This window comes from Petaurus breviceps, unplaced genomic scaffold, assembly GCF_028583685.1.
Source record: "Petaurus breviceps papuanus isolate PSGF00001 unplaced genomic scaffold, PetGlider_PUasm1.0 90865, whole genome shotgun sequence".
Lineage (NCBI taxonomy): Eukaryota > Metazoa > Chordata > Mammalia > Diprotodontia > Petauridae > Petaurus > Petaurus breviceps.
In genome coordinates, this window is record NW_027187367.1 from 11,573,247 (window position 1) to 11,596,133 (window position 22,887).

General features: G+C 46.4%; 1 protein-coding gene and 1 long non-coding RNA gene across 8 annotated transcripts in view; one reads left to right on the forward strand and one right to left on the reverse strand.

The window, feature by feature from the left end:
* LOC138150136 (uncharacterized) lies at window positions 1-17,234 on the reverse strand. Of its 5 annotated transcripts, none has more exons than XR_011165524.1 (6): window positions 15,996-16,292; window positions 15,777-15,883; window positions 14,896-15,126; window positions 14,361-14,644; window positions 11,567-11,749; window positions 1-517 (listed from the first exon to the last, which is right to left on the reverse strand). It is a non-coding gene; the product is annotated as an uncharacterized lncRNA (long non-coding RNA). The 5 variants fall into 5 exon arrangements; XR_011165523.1 differs by lacking the exons at window positions 1-517; window positions 15,996-16,292 and adding exons at window positions 3,025-3,717; window positions 17,111-17,234; XR_011165522.1 differs by lacking the exon at window positions 1-517 and adding an exon at window positions 3,025-3,717.
* The window catches only part of CDKN1A (cyclin dependent kinase inhibitor 1A), an 11,603-nt gene continuing 5,141 nt past the window's right edge, over window positions 16,426-22,887 (forward strand). Inside the window, exon 1 of one of the 3 annotated variants that reach the window (XM_069073574.1) lies at window positions 16,426-16,578. The gene's annotated coding sequence lies outside the window, so the exon portion shown is untranslated. The remainder of the gene's footprint in view (window positions 16,579-22,887) is intronic. The other 2 variants (XM_069073575.1, XM_069073576.1) reach the window with 2 other exon arrangements.

Sequence of the window (22,887 nt, forward strand, 5' to 3'; positions counted from 1 at the left end):
GTCACTAAGTAGCAGAGGTAGCTGGCATTCCAGCCGAGATTTTTCTCCTTCCAAAACCCTCCCTCTAATTCCCCACACTGCTTTCCTGGTTGAGATGTTTGGATTAGGGAGCCACCTGTATCTCAACATCAGAAACCTTTTATTAAGTGCCTAATGAAGTGTGGCCACACCCAGCCCTACCCTATAGGCAGACTCAGCAGCTGGCTGTCTACCCAGCCTTGCCCCTGGCTGGGCACTCCCGACCAAATAGGGCCCTATCAACCACTCAGCCAAGAAAGTATAGATTATTAATAATAGCTGACATTTATACGCAGCTTCAAGGTTTACAAAACACTTTCCCACAACAGTGCTATCAGGTGGGTGGAGTGGCATTACTCCCATTTGACAGATGAGAAAACTGAGAGCAGCAGAGGTGAGCTGATTCATCATGCTGTTAGCAAACAACGAGCGCGGCTGGGATTTGAGTGGGTTCCATGTTCTTTCTATATAATCTGCTGGATACTTCCAACCTTGGAGGCTGCAGAGAGATAGAAGGCAGAATAGTACTACAGGCTTTGTTGTTTTGTTGTGTCCTGTTCTTCATGACCCCATTTGGGGTTTTCTTGAGAGATACTGGAGTGATTTGCCATTTCATTCTCCAGCTCAATTGACAGAGGAGGAAACAGAGGCAAACAGGTTGAAGTGATTGGTTCAGGTTCACACAGCTACTAAGTGTCTGAGGCCTTCCTGACTCCAGGCCCAGGACTCTATGTACTGTACCACCTTTAGGTGGGGAGAAAAGCCTTCCTCATATGGAAACCAATTAATGGACACACAGGACAAGACAGCTTTTTCCATGTGGATGACCCTGCAGATGTGCTTATGTAGCGTGATGATATATTTATTTTTTATTTTTTAAAGAAAAGGTATGCTCATCTCATCTCAGGCAAACCATGTGGGATCTTGGCCAATGCCCCTCCATCTGCAACATAATTATCTTTAAAGTCTAAGATACATTTGGTCCACAGCTTAGACATAGAGTTCACAGGGCCTGTGGCTTCTTGGATAACCTTCTTAGGGGCTTTTCATGGGTTGGGATCCCTCTTGTGATAAACTGTGTGCTAATGCGTGCATGCGTGCTTGTGAGTGTGTGTGTGTATGTGTGTGTGTGTGTGTATGCATCTTGGTTGTTTTAAAGTGTTGATTTGTTAAGACATTGCATGACTGAGTCTGTTTTAACTGCCTCCATCCCTTGCTCTGGGCACATTTTCAAATTGCAGCAGAATGTACAAACTAGAAAGAAAAATCTAGTTGACTCTAACTTCAATGAAAATGCTGGAGGCAATCTCACCTCATGTACTTGAAAGCCTCCAGAAATGGCAGTCACAAGTCCCCAGTTCAAATCTCAGTGGTGCTGCCTTCTAGCTAGGTGAGTTGGGAGTTGGTCAAAGTTCCTCCCACCCTCTCTTAATTTCTTCCCTTGTAAAACAAGAGAGGTGGGTGGAGAGAGAAGCATGCAGTGGAAAGACTTGAAGTCAGAGAACCTGAGTTGACAGTTCTGGCTCTGTCCTTTACTGCCTATGTGATCCTGGACAAGTCATTTCAGTTTCTTGAGGTTTCCAGAAACTGGACTTCCAGTTTCCTCATCTGCAAAAGGAGGGGGTTTTACTGGGTGATCTCTAAAGCCCCTTTTAGCTCTAAATATCTGATCTTCTCATGCAATGACTGAATGATCTCTAAAGTGTCTTCTGACACTGTTATTCTGTGATAAAGTGGTGATCTAGTCCAGCCCTGCTTTTCCAGGAAGGATTACACTGAAACATTAGTTAGGAATGCACACTAAGAAATAAAGGAGGCCATAATTTCTGCTTCTCGTGTCTCCTTTCTGTTTCTTCTGCTATATCTCTTCTCCCAGACTTTTCAAATAAGCTGCTAACTTGTTGTGTTGTTTGGTTGTTCGGTTGTATCTTATTTTTCACGACCCCTATGGACCATAGCGCATTAATGCTGTCCACAGAGTTTTCTTGGCAAATAAACTGGAGTGATCTGCCATTTCCTCCTCTGGCAGGTTAAAGCAAATAGAGGTAAAGTGACTTTCCCAGGGTCACATAGCTACTAAGTGTCTGAGACCAAATTTGAACTCAGGGCTTCCTGATTCCAGGCCCAGGGCTCTACCCATTGAGTATTCTAGCTGCCTCAGGCTGTTAGCTATACACACCTTAATCCTCCATCATTTCTATGCCTACCATTCTACTACATCTTCCTTTTTGAGCATCACTGATGACTTTGCTTTGTACCTTTGTCCATCTTGACCCCTCTCTAATCTTTGATACTACTGACTACCCCTTCCTTCTTAAAACCCACTCCTTGGCTTCCATAAAAATAAAAAATGTTGCGGTTTTCCTCCTACCTCTTTGACCATTGCACCTATATTTTTATTTTTTTTGCTTTTTTTTTGGAGGGGGGGAAGGTAGGGCAATTAGGGTTAAGTTAGTTGCCCAAGGTCACACAGCTAGTTTTTGTGTTAAGTGTCTGAGGCCATATTTGAACTCAGGTCCTCCTGACTCCAGGGCCGGTGCTCTATTCCCTGCGCCACCTATATTTTTAACTTGGAACAACAGAAAGAATGCTGAGCCAAAGGACAGGAGTTAGAATCCCAATTTTTCCATTTACTAACTTTCATCTCTCTGGTTCTCAGTTTCTTCACTTGTAAAATGAAGTGGTTCATTTAGATGCTTCTAAGGTTCCTTTCAGCTTAAAATCTATGTCTCTAAATCAAGGTTTCTATGATATGTATAGAAAACTTATGGCAGCTTCCCTTGGTGTGGTGGAAAAAGCAAATGTATTGTTCCTGGATGGAAGTAGGGATGCTTCAAACCCTTCTATCAAACTCTCTAATCTGGAACCGGATATTTGCTATTGACTCACTTACCATGGACGAATCACTTCCTTTTTTTCTGAGGATCAGTGTCCCCATCTATAAAACTCATTCACTGGAGAAGACAAGAGGAGGGGTGCATAATAGAAAGAGGTCTCTTTTTTCCAGAAGGGTGACTGCTTTATTTGCATTTAGGGGTAGACAAAAGGACTGGCCTTGGAGTAAGGAAGTCTCTGTGATCCTTTCAGTGCCAACTCTCTGAGAGAAGATGTTGGAGATTGGCTGAGCTGTAATGGAGAGAGCCTCCCTACTGGGAATTTCTTACCTCAATGAAATCCCAGGTCTGCCTCCCCCCAAAAAAGTTCTCTCAGGGACATTCTACGACTTATATTTTCAAAATAGATATGAGGTACTATCATCATTATTGCTATCATGAAAAGAATAGAGTTTCTCTGATCTACTGGAAGGTTCTGTTGTGCACAGAGTCACCATTTTTAATGGAGAACTTTGTGCACTGCCCTGGAAGTAATGCTATGAAAGTCTAGACTTGTTGATCTAGAACTGGAAAGGACCTCAAATGCCCTCTAATCTAGACCTTCCATTTTACAGTCGAGGAAACTGAAACCTAGAGAAGTTAAATCATTTGTCCACGCTTATAAACTAATGGCGGCGAGACTTGAACCCAGGTTCCCATGGCTCCAGGTATAATGCTTTTTCTACTGGACCACATCCCATCTCTGCTATTAACTGATTGTATTCAAGTCATTCCTTCTCTCTGGCTCCTCTGTTAAATAAGGAGTTGGATTAGATCAGGAGCTTAATCTGGACATCCATGGATAAATTTTAAGGAGTCCATGAACCTGAAAAAGGGAAGAAAGTGACATCTTGATTATCACTAACCTCTAACTGAAATTTGTCATTTTTTCCATTATGAATGTAGGCAACAAAGTTATTCTGAGAAGGGGTCTTCATCCACCAAACTCCTGAAGGGGTCCAGGACACAAAAGAAGGCTAAATGCCCTTGGAATAGATGTTTTCTGAGGTCCATTGGACTCCTAAGTCCAGTGATTGTCAGATTCTACTGGAATAACAGTTGCAAGCCTCCATCTGTATTCCTTTTCATTTTCATTCTGACTATTATCATTATTTCAAAAACAGAAAAATCACACAGAGCTAGGAAGACCTGGCCAGTAAAACAGAAAATGCTCCATTGTCCTCGCCCTGTGGCCCCTGGCTTCTCTGAAGGATCCAATTCCCTAGCTTCATCTAGGGGTGTGTGGGTGGTGCCCATCTGGCAGCAGGACATTTCTGAGACCGCCCTATGCAATGATGCAATCAGAAACATGCCTGAGCATATTCTGGGCAGTAATCGGGCTAGCTGGGGAGAAGGTGTATTGTGTGTGAGTGGGGATGTAGGGCACTGAGAATAAAAGAAAAGCTTGTTTTTGATGCTGCTTTGATGGGGTCCCACCGCCAAGGCCATCCCAGCCCTGGGCAAAATTGGGAGACATCAGAAGTTTATATTCAGGCACCCTTGGCCTTAATGTCTCCTACTCCTGTCAATGGCACTCCATTCCTCCCTCTACTTGTCCCCATGAGGCATTAGCCTCTGATTCTGTCCCCTTCTCTTTAGTAGTCCAGCCCAATCAAGCACTTGTTCAAAACAAACCAAAAATGCCTACCCTCAAGGAGCTTCTATGCCATTCCATCTGACTCCTCTCCAAAACTTCTCTCAGCTCCTTCAATCACACTGAGGCACAGATAACTTATGACCTCTTAACTCTGGACTTTTGATGAAGCTCAAATGGTTAATAGTTACAGCTCTCATTTTTGTAGAGCTTGAAGTTTCCAAATTGTTTTCCTCACAATAGCCTTTTGAGATAAGGCAGGGTGATCTATTACATAGCTGGGGGAACTAAGGGCTGGAAAGGACCTGCTCCTGGGTTAGTTTTCAAGCCAGGATTCAGATCTAGTTCTCCTGAGTCATTCCTTCATTCCACAACCATTTCTAAAGCAACCATTATGAGAACAGCACCATGCTAGGCACAGAGGGACATACAGAGTTTTATGTGACAAGGTATCTTGATCCTTATGCAGCTTACAGTACAGTGGTCTTGCCCCAGGCATCAGTCAAGGGTGGAGGATAAAGGAACAGGACTTTCCCAAGCTCCTGAAATCATCTCCCCTAGGATCATGGGATGGAGCATCAGATTGGCCCTTAGAGATCACCTAGCCCAGTGGTGTCAAGATCAGAGAAAAAGAGGCCACTAAATTGTGCATAAGTATCCATGTGATGTGTATATTGATTTGGAAAACTGTACACTGACATTATTTATGTTCTACCATAGATTTATTTTGTTAAATATTTCACAATTACTTTTAATTTTGTTTGGTTCATTCTCACTGGAGAGTTTTATGGGCCTACATGTATCTGGTAGTCTGTGTGTTTGCAACCTCTAATTTGGTCCAATTCCTTTTTATTTTATTTTTTTATTAAGCAATTGGGGTTAAGTAACTTGCTCAAGGTTACACGGCCAGTAACCTTGGTGCTGAGTGTCTGAGCCCGGATTCGATACCCCAGGTCATCCCGACACTGGGGTGGGTGCTCTTACTTGCTGAGCCACCTGGCTGCTCCATCCTTTTTTTTTTTTTTAATGTGAGGAAACTCTGGCCTAGAGAGGAGAAGCGATTTGCCCAAGGTCACATAATGAGGAAGTAGCAGAGGCCAGATGCAAATTCAGGTCCTCTCATTCCAGATCCAATTCCACACCCCCCACCCCCAACCTCAACAATTCCAAGCTTCCAACAAGCCTTGTTAAGGAAGGCCTTGTTCTCTGATGCACATGCCTATTGAACTTGGGGTAACACAGTAATTCCTTATTAGGCCTCCTTTAAGTGGCTCTCCCAAAGGTAAAGGGCCCTTCTTCCAAGCCCCTAACAGATTCTTCAAACCTGTTCAATAATCGTGACATCCTAGGACTACTGGGTGCCTAGGTATTTCACCAGATCTCACAGCCACCATCTTGCTGGATGGTTGGAAAAGCACTGGGCTGGAAGGTCAGAATATCAGGGTTCTAATCCTGGCTCTGCCACTAGCCAAGTGTGTAAATCTGGGCAAGTCACTTCCCTTTCTGGGCCTTGATTCCTCATATTTTTTGACATGGACTTTAATGATATTAGTCTCCTACCTATCTTCATAGGTTTGTTATGAAAAAAAAATGAAATGATAATCTAGAAAGTGATTTTAAAAGTATGAAATGCTGTATAAATGCAAAGTTATAAAAAGTCACACAGCTTAAATGGCCTAGAATTATCAGAAATGCAAGGAACCCCAGAATAAAGAATGTCAGCACTGGAAGGGACCTTAAGGACACAGAATGTCAGAATTCAAAGGGACTTAGAGCACAGAATGTTGGAAATGCAAAGGACCCAGCTGCCTCCACGCCCATGACAATCCGAAGACTAGAATAGATCAGCGACTGGACTTGGATCTATGGTTGGGAACTCCACTTCAGTTTGAGGTGACCAATACTGATCAAGCACCTACTTACTATCAAGCACTTACACATGTAAGGCACTGTGCTAGGTCCTGGGGATACAGATACAAAGTGAGGAATGGTCCTTGTCCTCAAGGAGCTTACATTCCCTGTCTCCATCCTGAATTCTTCTACTCAGTTTCTAATGATCTGGTCAGTCCATTACCTAAAGTCCTACTGTGGTCTGGTCCCTTCCTGAATCTTGCACATGGAAATCAGAGGCAGAGTGGTTCAGGGGAAAGAATTTAGGCTCTGCAGTCAGAGGAGGCTAGAAACCTGGCTCTGATGCTTTCTGCATATATGACTGTGGATAGGTCATAACCTTCCTGGCCAGCCTTAGTTTCCTCATCTGTAAAATGAAAGGGTTGCATTAGATGGTCTCAGAGGTTCCTTCCAATTCAGGGGCACCCTAAGTCCATGGTCATTTATCCATCTGTCCACAATCCCAGACCAATAATAATTTATGCAAAGGAAACAGAAACACATATAAAATGAAAAGTGCTATAGAGTTAAACAGAATGCTTGAAGTTTATTTGACCAGTAAAAGCTGGTTGGTATTGTACTTCACAATTCAAAGCTAGTCTCCAGCCTATCTTGATTTGGACCCTAGCCCCAAGTGACCACATAGAGTCTGTCATACTTGAAACAGGAGCTCATCCTCCTCCCCAACCCCCCCACAGCACACTCCCTTACAATGTTCCAACCTCAAATGGCCTCCTTCTCTCCTAGGAGATCTGCCTGGGGCCCCAGGCTCTGCTCACCTTCAGTCTCTGCCTGACTCCCCCATTGGTTGGGTAACAATATGTGCCATGGGCCCAGCCAATCAATAGGAGACATTGATACCTGGCTGGTCTTGGCAGGCTGCCTACATCCCCATGTGATTCCTTAAGCGATAATGAAACCATTTGCTGAGGGTGACGTTCTGACTGTAATCTGTAGAGTGGATGAAAACCCCAGCTGGAGGAATGCTGGCAGACAAATTTGGAATATTCCCAATTTTGTAGGTTCAGGTAAATTAAGCTACAGAAACCTGAGGAGATTAGTAAGAGGCTCAAGAAAGACATTTTAATTGTGATGCTTTTCAATTAGCTAGAACCCTAGTAAGCTTCCCTGAGATTTAGCTACAGCCTGGCCTTATTTTACAGAAGGACCAACTGAGGCACAAAGAATTTAGAAGAGAATTATTTTAGTTCAGCTAGACTGGGAGCAATTCTTGACTCCTGCTTGCCCTGTGATTACTGAAGACTGAAATTGTATAAGCGCTTATCTTGCTGAAGCATTTATTTGATCATAGGCCTCTCCTTGTGTCCATTAAATTACTCATATTATGTTCAGGGCATACATTTTATCAGAAACTTGGGAATAAAAGTAGCAATCCTGGCTTGGCTGTTTCTTAGCTGGGTGACCTGAGGCAAGCCACTTCCCAATTCTAGGCCTCAGTTTCCTCCTCTGTAAAATGAACTGAGTTGGAGTGAATGACCTTGAAAGTTCCTTTCATCTTTAAAGCCCTATGATCATCACAGCCCAGAATGAAGCGTTGCTATAGAGAATTATGCTTCACTCATTTCACCCTAAAGTATACCAAGACATGTCATTTCTTTTTATGCACTACATTAAATATCATGTAGCCAGGGTGCTAGTGGTCAGCCATGGCTTTAGAAAATAATTTGGATGTTAAAAATTGTTTTTACATGCAACTGGGAAATAAGATGTACATGCAATGGAATATAGGAATCTGTCTTGCCCTAAAAGAAAGTGAGGAGGAGGGAGGGGGATAGGAGAGGGTGGGGTGATAGAGAAGAGGGCAGACTGGGGGAAGGGGTAATCAGAATGCATGCCATCCTGGGGTGGGGGAGGGGAGAGATGGGGAGAAAATTTGGAACTCAGAATCTTGTGGAAATGAATGTTAAAGACTAAAATAAATTAATTAATCAAAAAGAAGAAGAAATAATAATTTGGAAACTGAAAAGGGTGGAATAATTTGGGAAAGGCTCAGTGTTCCATAAGCTGGATTGTTCTTGCCAACTTCCTGTGGATGAGGAAGAGGATGCTTCAGTTGAAATAAATAGTTGGGTTTAGCACATTGGGAAAAAAATATTAGACTTGGGAAGTCAGAGCAATGGGGTTCAAATCTGGCTGTATTCACTCACTGTGTGACCTTGGGCACTGTTTCATCCTCTGGAAGGGGACAGGTTAGACCCCTTTTAATGCCAAATCTATGCTCCTATGAGCCCACCCAGGCTAACAGCAATTAGAATGTCAGATCTAGAAGGAACTTTAGAAGTCATCTGGTACAATCTGTTCATTTTACCAGAGAGGGCATGAAGCCCACAGGAGGGAAGTATGTTGCCCAGGGTCACACACGAAAGTCAGTGGCCTAGATGGAACCACAACTCAGGTTCTCTGATTTGCAAGTCTAGTTCTCCTGGGGAACCTGCAGCATTAAGGTCACATGTGGCCTTCTAAATACTTAAGTGTGGCCTTTTGAATCAGTCAAGTTCTTTTCTCTAGTTCTTTTCTCCCGGGCCCCATACACCATTGACAAGCTCTAGGGATGGAAAAGTAGGAAGCTTGCCAAGGTGGACCTTAGTAAGTGTGTCCTTTGGCTAGTCTCAAACATTAGCTTCCTTGTCTCCTCACCAAGGCCTAGTGTGGTAAGCTTACTATCCTTGCACTATGGACCTCTACATGCTCTCAAGAGCAAAGGATAGAAAGCCTACCAGTCTGGGCTTTGGGTAAGAAAGCAGGAAGCTAGCCCACAAAATTAATTTTAGGACACACTCCTATTTATTCACTTACCAAAGCTCAGCTTGGTAGGCTTTTTCGCCCTTCCATGCCTAGAGATTGTTAGTGGAGGGGGGGCAGAACTAAGGCTTAGGAATAGGAAACTATTCCTAATTAAGCAAAGACCCAGCAAGGAGAGACTTTCCAACTAAGGTAAGCCTAAGAAAGCGAGTTAACAATTTGATCCCTAGACCAAGTCATCCCTCTGCAAAGGGTTATGATGAATACTGTTTATTGCAGTGACAGAGGTAAGGGCTTTGTCATCTATTGTGTATTAGCCAAAGGAATGAATCTCTAGTGGTGGAATCTCAGGTATCTGGACCAGGTTGGGGAGTGGAGGGTGGAGGGGAAGGGTATAAGAAAAAAGATTTGGTGGCAGGGAGAAATCTGAAGTCAAGCCACTTGAGTAGTTGGCCATGCCATCTATTATGTATAGTGGTCTTTATTGGGGATGGGATATTTCCAGGTATTAGTGCTCTGTTTTCTGGTACTTGTGTCCATATTCAATTCAGGCCCTGGTCCTTTAGTAAGATGGCATTTCTCTTTCCTCACAGGGGACTTTTTGGTTAGGAATAGAGAGGAAGATTCCCCTGAAATCTGGTGGCTCAGAATTGGGTTTCTTTTTTGTTTGGGACTCTCCCAGGCCATTCTTAGAAACGGTGACATTCTTTTCCAAATACTTCCCCTCCTCTCTTAGGCAGACTCCCTTCTTCACTATGAGAATCTTCACATCCTCCTTCTATACAGTCCCAGGACTTCCACTTTCTCTCTGCATCTGTCTCATTCCCCTGGTTTTGGGTTGACTCAAGCAAACTAGTCGCTGAAATAAATTGCTTTTCATAGGACTGGAAAATGCCAGAGCTGGTTTCACAGATCTAGATCTGGAAGGGAATCTAGAGGCTAATCAGTTCAGCCTCCATTTTATATATTTGGAAACTGAGGCCCAGGGAAGTTAAGTGATGTGGCCAAGTTTGCACAGGTTGGTAGATGGAGGAGCTGGGATTCTAACTCAGGTCCTGACATTTTGAATTTGGTGCTTTTTTTTCATAACGCTGTCATGACTTTAAGGATCATTTCATTTGGCCCCCTTATTTTCCAGAGGATATTACAAAAGCCCAGAGAGGTGACTGACCTTTTCTAAAATTAGTTAACATATTAAGTTAATGGCAGAGTCAGGACTACAACTCTATTCTTGAGATTTTTTTTTTTTTTAATTTTTAATTTTTTGCTTTTTTAGAGGGGGGAAGGTGGGGCAAATGGAGTTAAGTGACTTGCCCAAGGTCACATAACTAGTGTTAAGTGTCTAAGGCCAAATTTGAACTCAGGTCCTCCTGATTCCAGGGTCGGTGGATTCGCTGAACCACCTAGCCACCCCTATTCTTGAGATTTTCAACGGCTGAACCTCATTCCCGCCCAAAGACCTACTTTTAGTCTTAGATGACCAAGAGCCGGATTGACAATGTGTCCCTCAAAGGTTTTGTTTTTGGGTGTGGTCCACCAGGCCCTTTGGGGCATGTCTCAGCTTATACTGGGCTGTTGGAGTCCTAATCAGACTCATGATTCATTCTGGTCCATCCAGGGGGCTGTCTGAGGGGGCTGCCTCTCTACCGGGCCTGTTGCTATTAAAAGGACCTGCCATTTGCTTCTTCGGGGATAAGGGAAGGAGAGAGATGTCTCTGGAAGAAGGTAGACTCTAGGACACATAGGGCACATAGAATTAAGAAACAGTATAACACCAAACTGTTACTTATCGCCAGAATAAAAAAAAAAAAGAGCTTTCCTTCACTATGCCAAAAGAGCTATGATTTCACTGGGGAAAGATGCCCTGTCCCTGCCTTAGTTAGGTTATTGCCATCCCTGGGAGTGATCGTGGAGAAATCAATGTATCTTCTGCTGTCAAATTTCTATTTATGAACCTCTCTGGGCTGCTCTTCCCAGAGGATACAAGCCCCTCGAGGGCAATCACTGTTTCATTTTTGTCTGTCCAGGTAGTGGCTGGAACACACTGGATAAATTACTTGAGTGTTAGTTCATAGCTTGGTAGGGGCTCTTACCTCTGGGCCATGACAAGACATCAGAGGAGGATTTTGGTGGAGTCAAGTCAACATGCATTTTTTTTATGTTAAGGAAGTACTTAATTAATAATCATTCTAGCAACTGACATGAAATGAGCCATTTGAAAAAAGGCAGAGGAATATTTTTCACATTTCTTTACAGCATCTTCAGATTGCAAACACAAACACAGAGCATGCACCTCCTACATGTTTTTCACAACAACTCTCTGAAGTAGGAAGCACAAGTTTATTTTCTCCATTTTCCAGTTAACTAGCTGAAATAATGAAGTGCCTGATATGCAAAATAATGCAGGGGATGGAAATAAATGTCTTACCTTCAAGGAAATGTGAGATGAGGAAATCAGTCAGAGATTAGCCAGGATTACACAAGTCTCAGCCTTGGCACTGGGGTTAAACTCAGGTCTTTCTTGGCTCCAGTGTGCATGGGCTCAATTTGCCATATGAAGTTCTCTCAAGTAAGCTGGCATATTTTGATTAGAGCCAGTGAAAACGCTGGTCTGGAGTGATTAATAATGATAATAATAAGAGTTAATGAGAGCTAATGTTTATACAGGGAGGTTTCCAAAGTACTTCGTCAACTAGCTGGAGCAGTGGAGAGAGCAATGGACCAAGAGTCAGGAAGACAAGAATTCAAATCTGGCTTCAAACACTTAGAGCTCTGTAACCCTGGGCAAGTCTTTTGACCTCTATCTGTCTCAGTTTTGCAAAGGACAGAATGCCCAGCCTGGAGTCAGGAAGACTTATCTTTGTGAATTAAAAACCAGCCATAGATCCTAGCTGTGTGACCCTGGGCAAGTCACTTCACCTTGTTTACCTCAGTTTCCTCATCTGTCAAATGAGCTGGAGAAGGAAATGACAAACCACTCCCAGTATCTTTTCTAAGAAAACCCCAAGTGGAGTCATGAAGAGTTGACACAATTGAAACGACTGACCGACCAACATATTATTATCTTGCTTGAGTCTCACCCTGTAAGTTAGATACTATTATTATTATATTATTATTGGTCCAGAATCACATAGCTAATAAATGTCAGGGGCAGGATTTGAACTCTGGTTTTCCTACTTTTAAGTTCAGCACTCTATCCACAGCACCACCTAGTTATACAACAAACGCCAACGAAATTGCACTGGAACCAAATTCAGGCAGATTTCTAATTGTCAAAATCGGAGTGAACATTCAGTAATTGTGTCCATCAAGCAGACTGATCCTTAAAGCTGAATTCTCAAACAATGCTTGTAATGAGATCATTTGCCCCTAGAAAAGAGTTTTCCAGTACTAATGATAACAGTTTTGGGGCTGAACTTTATAGAACTCCAGGAATGTTTCCCAGATTGGACAAGGGTATTTTTTTATAAGCAATACTGTTAATTCAAGATCTCATATGGAAATGAAACAGTTTGGGTGGGTAAACACACAAAAATGACATTTCAGCAACACCTGTAAAGGAACCCTGCAAACTCATGCTCTCTCACCACTCACTCCCTGGAAGCCTTTAACAATCCTTTGCTAATTTTATAAACCTATGGCCCTATGATTGAACCAATATGAAAAGTGGAATATTTTTAAAGATTCTGCCACAGTTCCGGAATCATCCACAAAGCTCTCTACCATGTGTTCACTCCCATTTTGTACATCCCACCTTTCTAATGGAGGCAAATAGAGTTGGAAGACCATTTACTCCCATTATATGGCACAGCAGAGCTGGTTTCTTAATATTTGATGCCCTTCCTCTTCAACAACTCTACCATGGGACCAAGTCCTACTAAGATTTGTCCCTCAAAGTTGTCATCTTGAACACACAGTAGTGTAAATGTCACGTGTCTTACCATGAATGGGAAGATCCTCTTTCTCCCATCAGACAAAACATATGAATCACAGCTCTACAACCATCCAGATTTAAGAAAACCCCTATTAATTTTTAATCCCTAAGGAAAAATCCAGACAAATTCAAGTATTTTTTAAAAAATTCTGGCCAGCTATGAGCTGTAACCTCCATGGGGTAGATGGAGCTTTGCCTTAAGTTGCCTGCCTCTAGGAGGGTGCATTTGCCCCCCGTGAGTGTGTTTCCTACTTGAAGTGACCCCAACCTCAAACTCATCTCATTGTTTTCTGGGGGATTGGTTGCTAGAGGTTCAGTTGTGTTGTGACAGGGGGCTGCCTGGCCTTTACCCCTGAAGGGATTCTGGGAGAGATGAATCCTAGGAGAACACCACCATCTCCAGAGTCTTCTTGCCCAGTTCTACCTCCCCACCCCCCATCCCAACTCTAGAGACAATAACAAGACCTTCCCTTCTCTTTACATAACTGTACCAGAGGTCAAACTGTCCTCAGTAGTGGAGGTCAAACTGTCCTCTGCACCTCCACTACCATGCCCCCAGCCCCCACCCTCCACTCCCCCACCTCCATTCAGTTGCTTTGAAAATATTCGTAGTTACAGCTCTAGGAGGGCTAAGAATAATAGCAATAACAACAAACACAATAACAAGATCAGTAACAATAACAAAATCCTCCATGTCTCAGTCTTGGTTTTTTAAGGTTTGCCAAGCACTTTCCTTCATAACAACCCTGTGAGGAGATAATGCAAGTATCCCTATTTTACCGATGAGTAAATAGAGGCTCAGAAAAGTGGTGTTTGGGGCGGCTAGGTGGCATAGTGAGTAGAGTACCCGCCCTGGAGTCAGAAGGACCTGAGTTCAAATTTGGCCTCAAGGCACTGAACACTTACTAGCTGTGTGACCTTGGGCAAGTCACTTAAACCTAATTGCCCTCCTTTCTACCCTCCAAAAAAAAAAAGTGGTGATTTTGCTCAAGGTCACCCAGCTGGGATAGAGGAGACAGGGAGAGAGCCTGGGTTTGAATTGTGGTTTTTGGATCATACTATACTGTAGTATTTCTTCCATAGGCCCCCCCCTTTGACTGTCATTTTGACCAGTTCATCCCTTGTGACTCCCTCCTGCCCAAGGGAAGAGTCCAAGTTCTGAAAGCAATTTGCATCCCTGAGATGGGTCTTCAGCTCAGTAGAACTGTTCGGGTTTAGTGACTCCACAGGGCATGTTCCTTGGCCACTTGGAGGAGATAAGGGTGGGGTAGGGGGCTGTGATCCTTACCAGTAAGGCCTACTTCTTTCTGCTGCTGAGTCTCTAATAAGGACAGGAGGAATGAAGAGCCCTTCTCTTCAGCTGGGGTCAGCAAACCTAGGGTCCAGTGTCTTTTTCTGAGAGCAAAGGAGAGAGGAAGGAACAAGTCTGGGCAGAACTCTGCAGTCACTGAACCAACATTATCTTCCAGTCATTGTTATGGCAGAGTCTGGATTCTATTTTGTTTTTTTGAGAGTTTCTGTCCAGATTCCCTACTCAGTTCTCACTCTTTCTTGGGCAGGAGCTTCAGGTATCTGAGGTGAGGAAAGAAAGGTAGAATTCATTGTTGGGGTGGGGGAAGGGAGAAGGGAAGGCATGGTTATTTTCTGTCTGTCCCAGCAGTCCAAGAGAGCAGTAATTTAGAACAGGCAAAAATGACCTGATTAGTGTTTTCAAAATGAGCCCCCCCCCCCTTAATGTGAACATATTGATATTATCTTCTTCTTTCTCCCCTTCCCACTTCCCAAACAAAGGGCCGTAAGATAACGGGACATTATCACATTACCTCTGTTCCAGAGATGACACATTGAGATAAAGAGAGCAAAGCAAAGCCCTGGGCTGGAAAAGTGAATGATATACATCCAAGTTCTGGCCTTTCAATCCACTTTGTGTGACCTAGGAAAAGTCTCATCTACTACAGGCCTCAGTTTCCTGAATGGAGGGCTCAGGTGAATCAGTCCCATCCTGAGCCAGCTTCCCAATATTATTTTTTGTTTCAGAGCAGCTCAGGATTTAGCTAGACAGAAGAAGGGTAGTTTACTTACATAGATCTGACCCTCATCTTCATAGACCCATCAACTTTCTATCAGTAATTTTGTCACAGAACAACTAAGGATAACCTCAGCTAGGGGTAGAATACAGTGAAATTGCTGGATGAGGGTATGGAAATGGAGTTTGGTTTCCCTCCAATGACCTGGTCAGTGGGTTAGCCTGGATTGAACTTGTAAGGAAGTCCCTCCTTCCCCAAAATCCTAGGTTAACCTAACCCAAGTAATGAGAAGACCCTTGAATTAGGGATCAAAGGGCAGAGGGTAGCAGAAAGACCTCTGTATTTGAAGTCAGAGGACCTGAGTTCAATCCCACCCAGCACTGTCATTGGTTACACTTAGGTCTCTGTTCTGAACCTCAGTCATCCACAGAATGAGGATGGTCTGGATGGTCCCATTCTCTGACGCTATGATTTCTCCCTTGAGCAATCAATAGGTTAGATATGAAATCTAATGGAGGTAGGTAGCTCCTCGTCAGAGTTGCTCTGAAACCATTCTGTGCCATTCTAGTTCACATTTTAGCACAAATCTTCCAGAGACATCTACCCCAAAGTCTGATAAATCTTTCTCTGGTTCTATTTCTAGACACTGGGACTATCCGTCATTGTCAGTACATCACCTGCCCAGGTCCATTTCTAGTTGCACACATCTATGAGGATATCTGGTGGTCCTTGTCCCAGGTCCTTTAGGACCCCCAGGAGGACAGAAGAGGCCTTAAGAAGGGGCCTGAAAAGATACAGAAAATGAAAGTGCATTAATTAGTGTAAGAGGTTAGGCAACTTTAAGAGGTAATCACTGACAGTAATGTTCTTCCGTCTATTTCGGGGTAAATTCTTACTCAGAGGGGTTGTGCAGCTAGCCAGAGAGGGCTTAAGAAATTCATTGCCTTCCTTTCAGGACCCTTACGTCCTTTCTCAGTAGGAATGTTGATTTTATAGCTTAAGTTTTCTGGGAAATGCGACACGGGCGACGAAATAGAACTACAAAAGTGTTTGTATGTGTGCGTATGACTGTGTGTGTGTGTGTGTGTGTGTGTTCGGGCGCGCGCGCCCGCGCGCGGGCGGGAGTCTCGACCGGGTAAGGGAGAGTTTCTGGCTGCCAGGGCCCGCTTCGCCCCTGCCCCCAGCCCTCTGGCTAGGCTGCGGAGACCGGCGGCCGCAGTCCCCAGCCCGGTTGTCACTCACTCACTCCCCGAGCCTGGCGCCGCGCCCTACTCCCCCGGCTGAGCCCGGAGGGCGGGGTTTGGGTGGACTGCTCAGCGGAGGGCGGAGACTGCAGCTATAATAGGCTCCGAAGCCGGGCAGCCTAGTCAGAAGAGGAGGTGTGAGCGACGCCACCGAACCGGGTTCGAGAGCTGGGGCTTGGGCAGGGACGCAGAACAGGCAAGGCTTGATCGAGACATTCTGAGGGATTCTGAGGAGGTGAGAGGGGATTTGGAGTTGAAGATTTAAGGACTGGAAGGAGGCAGGACTTGAGGGTTGGAGAGGCCCTTAATTCTACTGTTATTGGTGTGTGTGTGTGTGTGTGTGTGTGTGTGTGTGTGTGTGTGTGTGTGTGAGAGAGAGAGAGAGAGAGAGAGAGAGAGAGAGAGAGAGAGGGAGTGGGGGTGGGGCTGTGACAGAGAGGCACCCTATCGGTGGGGGGGCGGTCCGAGAGGCTGCCTGGGGAAGGTGGGCCCGAGTCTCCCCGCTTGGGGTGAGAAGGGGCCTCTTGTTGGAGCGCCCCCTCCCCACCGGTTTCTCTTCTTCTCTGGTCTCTACTGAATGGTCCCGGCCCGGTCCAGCCCTGGTACCCGTGTAGCGCATTCTCTCAACCTTCTTGGGACCCAAGGAGAAGAAACTTGAGAGAAGGGGAAGGGGGTGAGGGGGACGGGGCTATCCCTAGAGCTCGTCCGTGTTAGGAAGGGGGTCTCACCCCCGATTCAGGGACCCCGCCCGTTTCCTGCTTTCTCACCAGCATAGTTGGGGGGACTGAGAAGGGCGAAGAGCTGGAATCTGAGGAAGACACCCCCCACTCCCGATGCAGACCGGGGCCCGGGCTAGGGGTGGGAGGCGAGTTTCGGACTCTTCCCTGCTCGGGAGTCGGTGATGCCCGGCAGGTTAAAAGCTTAGGCCCGCCCCGGGGCGGGGATCCCCAGGCTGATCGATCCGGGTAGGTTCCGAATAGAATGTCTCCGGGTCCCGAGGGCGGCTCCCTGGCGGATCCCGGAGGACTGGAGGGATCGCAGCCGGCTACGGCGATGTCGCAGTTTCTCTCAGCGACAGGCACCACCCCTCTCTTTTTTCCTTTGGCACGGGAGACAGGGACCGAGGCCACCTCCTCTGCACCCCTCCCCACCCGCCCGGCCCGGAATCCTTGTCCCCCGAGCCCCACCCCCAGGCTAGCCCCTTTTCCCGGCCCGCCTGGCCAGCTCAGCTCCGGGTCTGGAGGGTGGTGTCGCCAGCCCCCTGGGACGTGCGGGGACTTGTCCCTTAAGGGAGGGGGAGCAGGAGGTGACTCACGGGTGACACGGAGACCCCGGGGAGTGGGGCGGGGTGAGGTCAGAGCCCCACCCCGAGGAGGAGAGCTGGGTTGGCGGGGGGGGAGTGTGGGGAGAGCTCCGAGGCTTCTGAGAACCTCCGACTCCGGAGCTACCCCTTAACAAAGGGAGGGGGGGATGGGGAGGGGGGGGGGGGGAGGAAGGGGCTGGCCCCCGAGAGGAGTTGAGGGGACAGTGGCCAGAGTCCTCCTCTAGGCTTCGGCTTTGTAAGTTTGCTCCCGGTCCAGGGAGGAGAAACCTAAGCTTTTGGAAAGCCGGGGCACCTGAGTGCCTGCGATCTTTGTGCCTCGGTTATTCTTCTGAAAAATGGGCACAGCCATCCTCCCTCACTTTTCTGAGGCGTTCTTTCTCTTTTCGAGATGGACGGCTCCTTTCTCCTTGACATCCCTCTCTAGTATCTGGACCCCTGCCGGCTTCTCGTCTCGGCCCGGGTCCGGGAGCCGGACCTTGCCCCTCCCAGACCCAGGGGGGCGGGGACCCGAGGGAGGAGGGAAGTCTGGGGAGCCTCGCGTACCCTTTACTAGTGGGATCAGGAGATGTTCGATGCAGGGCCCACTCTCCCCAGGCCCTAGGACTGTCGGTGACCCAGTGACCAGAATGTGGGGTGGTAGTGGAGGCAGCGAAGGCACCTTTCCTAGTTGGGTATTTCCGGTGTGTGTATGCAAACTACGAAGGCGTGTGTGTTGTGTATTAGGGCTCCTGGCTCCAGATCCTGGCCAGCCTGGAGAACGTGCGCACGCACACACACATACATACAAACACACACACACACACACACGGAGGTCACGTGTGTGCCCGCCCAGCAGCAAATAGTTGTAGAATTGCTTTGCTGTGCTTTGCACTGAATTGGATACTTTTAAGTAGGCGGCGATGCCTAGCTACTCTGCAGGTCCCCTCCCCTCCCTTCCCCTCCTCTCTCCGCTTCAGGCACGTCCCAAAGAGTAGCGGGGTGTTGTTAGTCGTTTGGGTTTTGCTTCCCACTGCTATTTTTATTCCCCAGTTAACCAGTTGTCTCCTCGGGTGGATTGGGTGTGGAGCTGAGGCCGTGGCAGAGATGTGCGCCTGTGTCTCCTGGCTGTGTCTGTCTTTGTCTGTCCGTGCCTCTGCCTGGGTCTGTCTTTGTTTGTCTGTGTCTGAGTGGAGTGAGAGAGGCTTATTTCCCAACAATGTCATGTGCAGTTTCGGAAGCCCGGCTGGCTCAGCGTGACGTGTTCACATCCCTCTCCCATCCCTCCACCCTCCTTTCCCCCTGCCCCTCCCCAGGAGTCTGTGACGTGCCTCCCTCCAAGTTTTGGCGGGCTGGCAGTTCAGGAAATTGACTCACTACAACTTCTCCCTTTTGGACTGTCCCGCTGCCCTAGGCACCAGGGCAGGCTGCAGGGGGGTGGGGTAGGGGTGGGGGTGAGGGGGGGATTTCCTAGAGGCAGGCGCCCCCTCCTGGACCCGGGGCTGCATAGCCCAGCCACCCTACCCCAGTATTGCTCAAAAGAAATTTCCCAAATGACTCTTGCCTAGGGGCCTTTGTTTCCTGTGTCTCACTCCCAGAGAACCTTCTGTCCTGAACTCAGCAGGCATGTACAGCCAGCCAGCATTTCATCACGCACTCTACTCCGGTCTTTTCTCCTGATTTGCTCCACTTTGCAAAAATAACCCTTTCCTTACCAAACTGGTGCCTGGAATTTGTAGACTCTAGAGCTGATCAGTAGACAAACATTTATTAAAACACATACCAGTCAGATTTTAGTAAGAACTTAGTAAGTGTCTGTCATATCCCAGGCACTAAGTGCTAGGCGCTGGAGATACCCTGCCCTCAAGGAGCTAGAACAATTCCTTCATTTTATCAGAGTAGAATATGTCATTGTTCAGCCATGTCTGACTCTCCATGACCCCATTTGGGGTTTTCTTAGCAAAAATACTGGAGTGTTTGCTCATTTTACAGACAAGGAAACTGAGGCAAACTGGGTTAAGTGACTTGCCCAGGTTCATACAGCTGTAAATGTCTGAGGTCACATTTGAACTCAGGTCTTCTTGACTCCAGACCCAGCATTATGTCCACTGCACCACCTAGTTGCCCCCCCCCCCCAGATGAGTACCGAGCACTGAGACCCCAAAAGGAAGTGATTTGTTCAAGGTCACACAACTAATAAATGTCTCAGCTGGGATTCAAACTCAAAGGCAAAAGTTGGGGCGGGGGCATTGATGCCCTGTAACTTCTTATTGTAGAACAGTTGTTCCAGCAGTGACATTAAGTGTCAGCTTCTCTGATGTTACCACTTAACAAAGTCCTAATTGTAGCCACCCAACATATCCTTTGGATTATTGGGACACTGAAAATAAACCCTCTGCTTCTATGCCCCACTCTTACTCCCATTCTTATCCTGTCCTGGGTGGGGGAGGGAGGCTGAGAAGGAATGAGGAAGGTCAGCACAAGAGAAAATTCCCTTCTTTGGGTCATTTTGAGGGTACCTTGGGAGTTGGGAATGGAGTATACTGGGGAGTGGGGCTCTTTTCTACTGAGAGTGGAGTGAGCCCCCCTCTGGGAAGGAGCCCCGTACTGGCTTCGCTGTCTTTGTAACCTTGAGGCAAGAGATTTTCTTTCCCTGAGCTTCTGTCTCTCCATCTTTTATGGGAAGAAGTTAGACTAGAAAAATTCTAAGATTCTTCCATTCATTCCATGTTATGATTCTGTGGCTGTAGCAAAAGGTGGGACACAGGCTTGGCACAGAGTCTGGCACACAGTAGGCACTTAAGAAATGTTTGTTGGCAGGCTTACTGACTCAAGCTCCCTGGTCCCTGGGGGTGGGGGTTAGCTCAATTATCAAATATTATTTGTCCCTTTGAAAGACACAAGCCTGGGCTTGCTCTCCTCAAAACAAACTTCCTGCCCAGGCTTGCCAATAACTCCCAGAAGCCTGGCTGATGTCAGGGCATGGAGGAGTAGGGTGGGGGCAAGTACCAGGGTCACCGTAAATAGGTAAGCTTATTTTTTCAGGTCTCCTCTGACGCCAGATACAGGAGGAGCCTAGGTAAATGTGGAGGTAGGGGGCAACAGAAAGCCTGCTGAGATGTATTTTTTTGTTGATTTGGTGCTTGGAAATGTGGCCTCTTGGGGTCAAGCAGTTAAAAACCAGTGAGTTCAAAGTATGTGGCCTGTTAGAATCACCTGATATGTCTGTTCAGGATGTAGCTCGTCTCCTAAGATACTACCTTCTTTCCCTTGATGGGCCCCTGCCCTGCCCTTCCCCGCCCTGCCCCATTCCATCCTACCAGTCATAGGACCCAGGTTCAAATAGGATCTCTGTCAGTTATTACCAATGTGACACAGGGCAAGTACTTAACTCTCTGCATCTCATTTTCCTTATCTCTAAAATGGAAATAGCCTCTGAAGTCCCTACCAGCTCTAACCTGTGACTCTTCAATATATGCCAGTGTGTCTGTGTTAGGGTTTGTGGGAGTATATTTTAGAGTATGTTTGGTGTACTGGAAAGAGTGTTGGACCTGGACTCAGAAAGATCTGGGTTCCAGTTTTGCCTCTGACCTTTTCTAGCTGTGTGACCGTGGGCAAGTCATTCAAGCCTTAATTTCCTTGTCAGTAAGGTGGAGATAACAATTCTAAGTGTCATGTGAGGTAATGGATATAAAGCACTTGTAAAATTCTGGACCATTCCCATTACTATCATTTACTGTCCATGTGGGTCTGTGGGCTTGTGTTAATGGTACTTAATTTTCCTGGGCCTCTGTTTTATTATCTGTAAAATGGGCCAGTTGGATTGGATAGAAATTAAGTCTCTTCTAGTTCCAGACAGGGAATTCTCTAATCCCTCAGACCATGCTCTACCTGGGATCATCCTCAGAGTTGAAATTCACAAGGGACTTTAGGGATCATTTACTCCAACCACATCATTTTACAGTTGAGGAGAAGGTATTAGGGGACAGAGCCAGATTTGAACCCAGGCCTTCTGACTTCCACTCTGTTGTGTTGTCTGCTACCCCACATAGTTGTGGAACTTTTCTTTAAGCATCTTTGTTCCCTCAACCCATAGAGATTGTCACAAGGCAAATGTCTGGGGCCTGCTCCTCCACTTAGCCTGGGAAGGGAGGCCTGAGGAAAGGTGAGTTGGAAGGAATTTGTCCGAGCCACACAGAAGTGGGTAATCCTTCATATTTTTCAAAGGGTTTTCACAAGCCTTTCTTGATCCTCACCGCTGCCTTGTGAGAGAGATGAGGAAACTGAGGCCTGAAGAAAGTCAGTGACTTGGCCAGGGTTGTGTTGCAGTTACTGGATCAGAGCTGGGACTAGAGCCTAAGGGTCTCCTGATTTCTAGTTCCTGGCTCTTTTCTCCTGTACTGGAGGGATGGGGGTAGTGGTGGTGGCTTTAGAAAAAGCATGAAGTTGACTTTGTCAAGGAACAGTGCCTGCTGCCAGTGATGTCATAGGGGCATCTACACACACACACACACACACACACACACACACACACACGCATACACACACACACAGCTGTGCTCTAGCAGTAATCACCCCACCCCCATGGCCCAAAGGTTATTTTCAACACTTTAGTGCTTACTTCCTTGTAGGGCTGTCTAGGTTATGGGCAGAGAACCAGAAACTCTGGGTGAGGCAAGTTGGCACTAAGGTGCTTGGGAGGGTAGATCCCAGCCTGGGGAAGCCCCGAGAAAGAACATGGGTCCTTGTGGTTGTGGGCCTGTGCCAGTGTTCGTATGTGCTTCTGAGTATGGGCCAGGTTATGTCCTGTGTTCTGTGTATTAGAGGCAAGGGAAGGAGCACTGGCTTTGCTATCAGAGGACCTGGGTTCAAATGTAGCCATTGTAGATGCAGCTGGGCCCCAGTTCAAATGTGGCCTTAGAAACTTAAAAACAGTGTGACCCTGGGCAAGTTGTTTAACCTCTGTTCAACTACAGGGTTTTCGTGAGGATAAGATATTAATGATGTCAAAATGCCTAGCACATGGGGTGGTGGCTAGGTGGCTCAGTGAACAGAGCACTGGCTCTTGAGTCAGGAGAACCTTGAGTTCAAATCTAGCCTCAGACACTTAATATTTACTAGCCAAATGTCCTTAGCCAAGTCACTTATCCTCAATTGCCCTGCCTTTCCCCATCCAAAAAGCAAAAAACCCCCCCAAAACAAAATGCCTGGCACATAGTAGGTGCTATAAAAATGCTTGTTCCC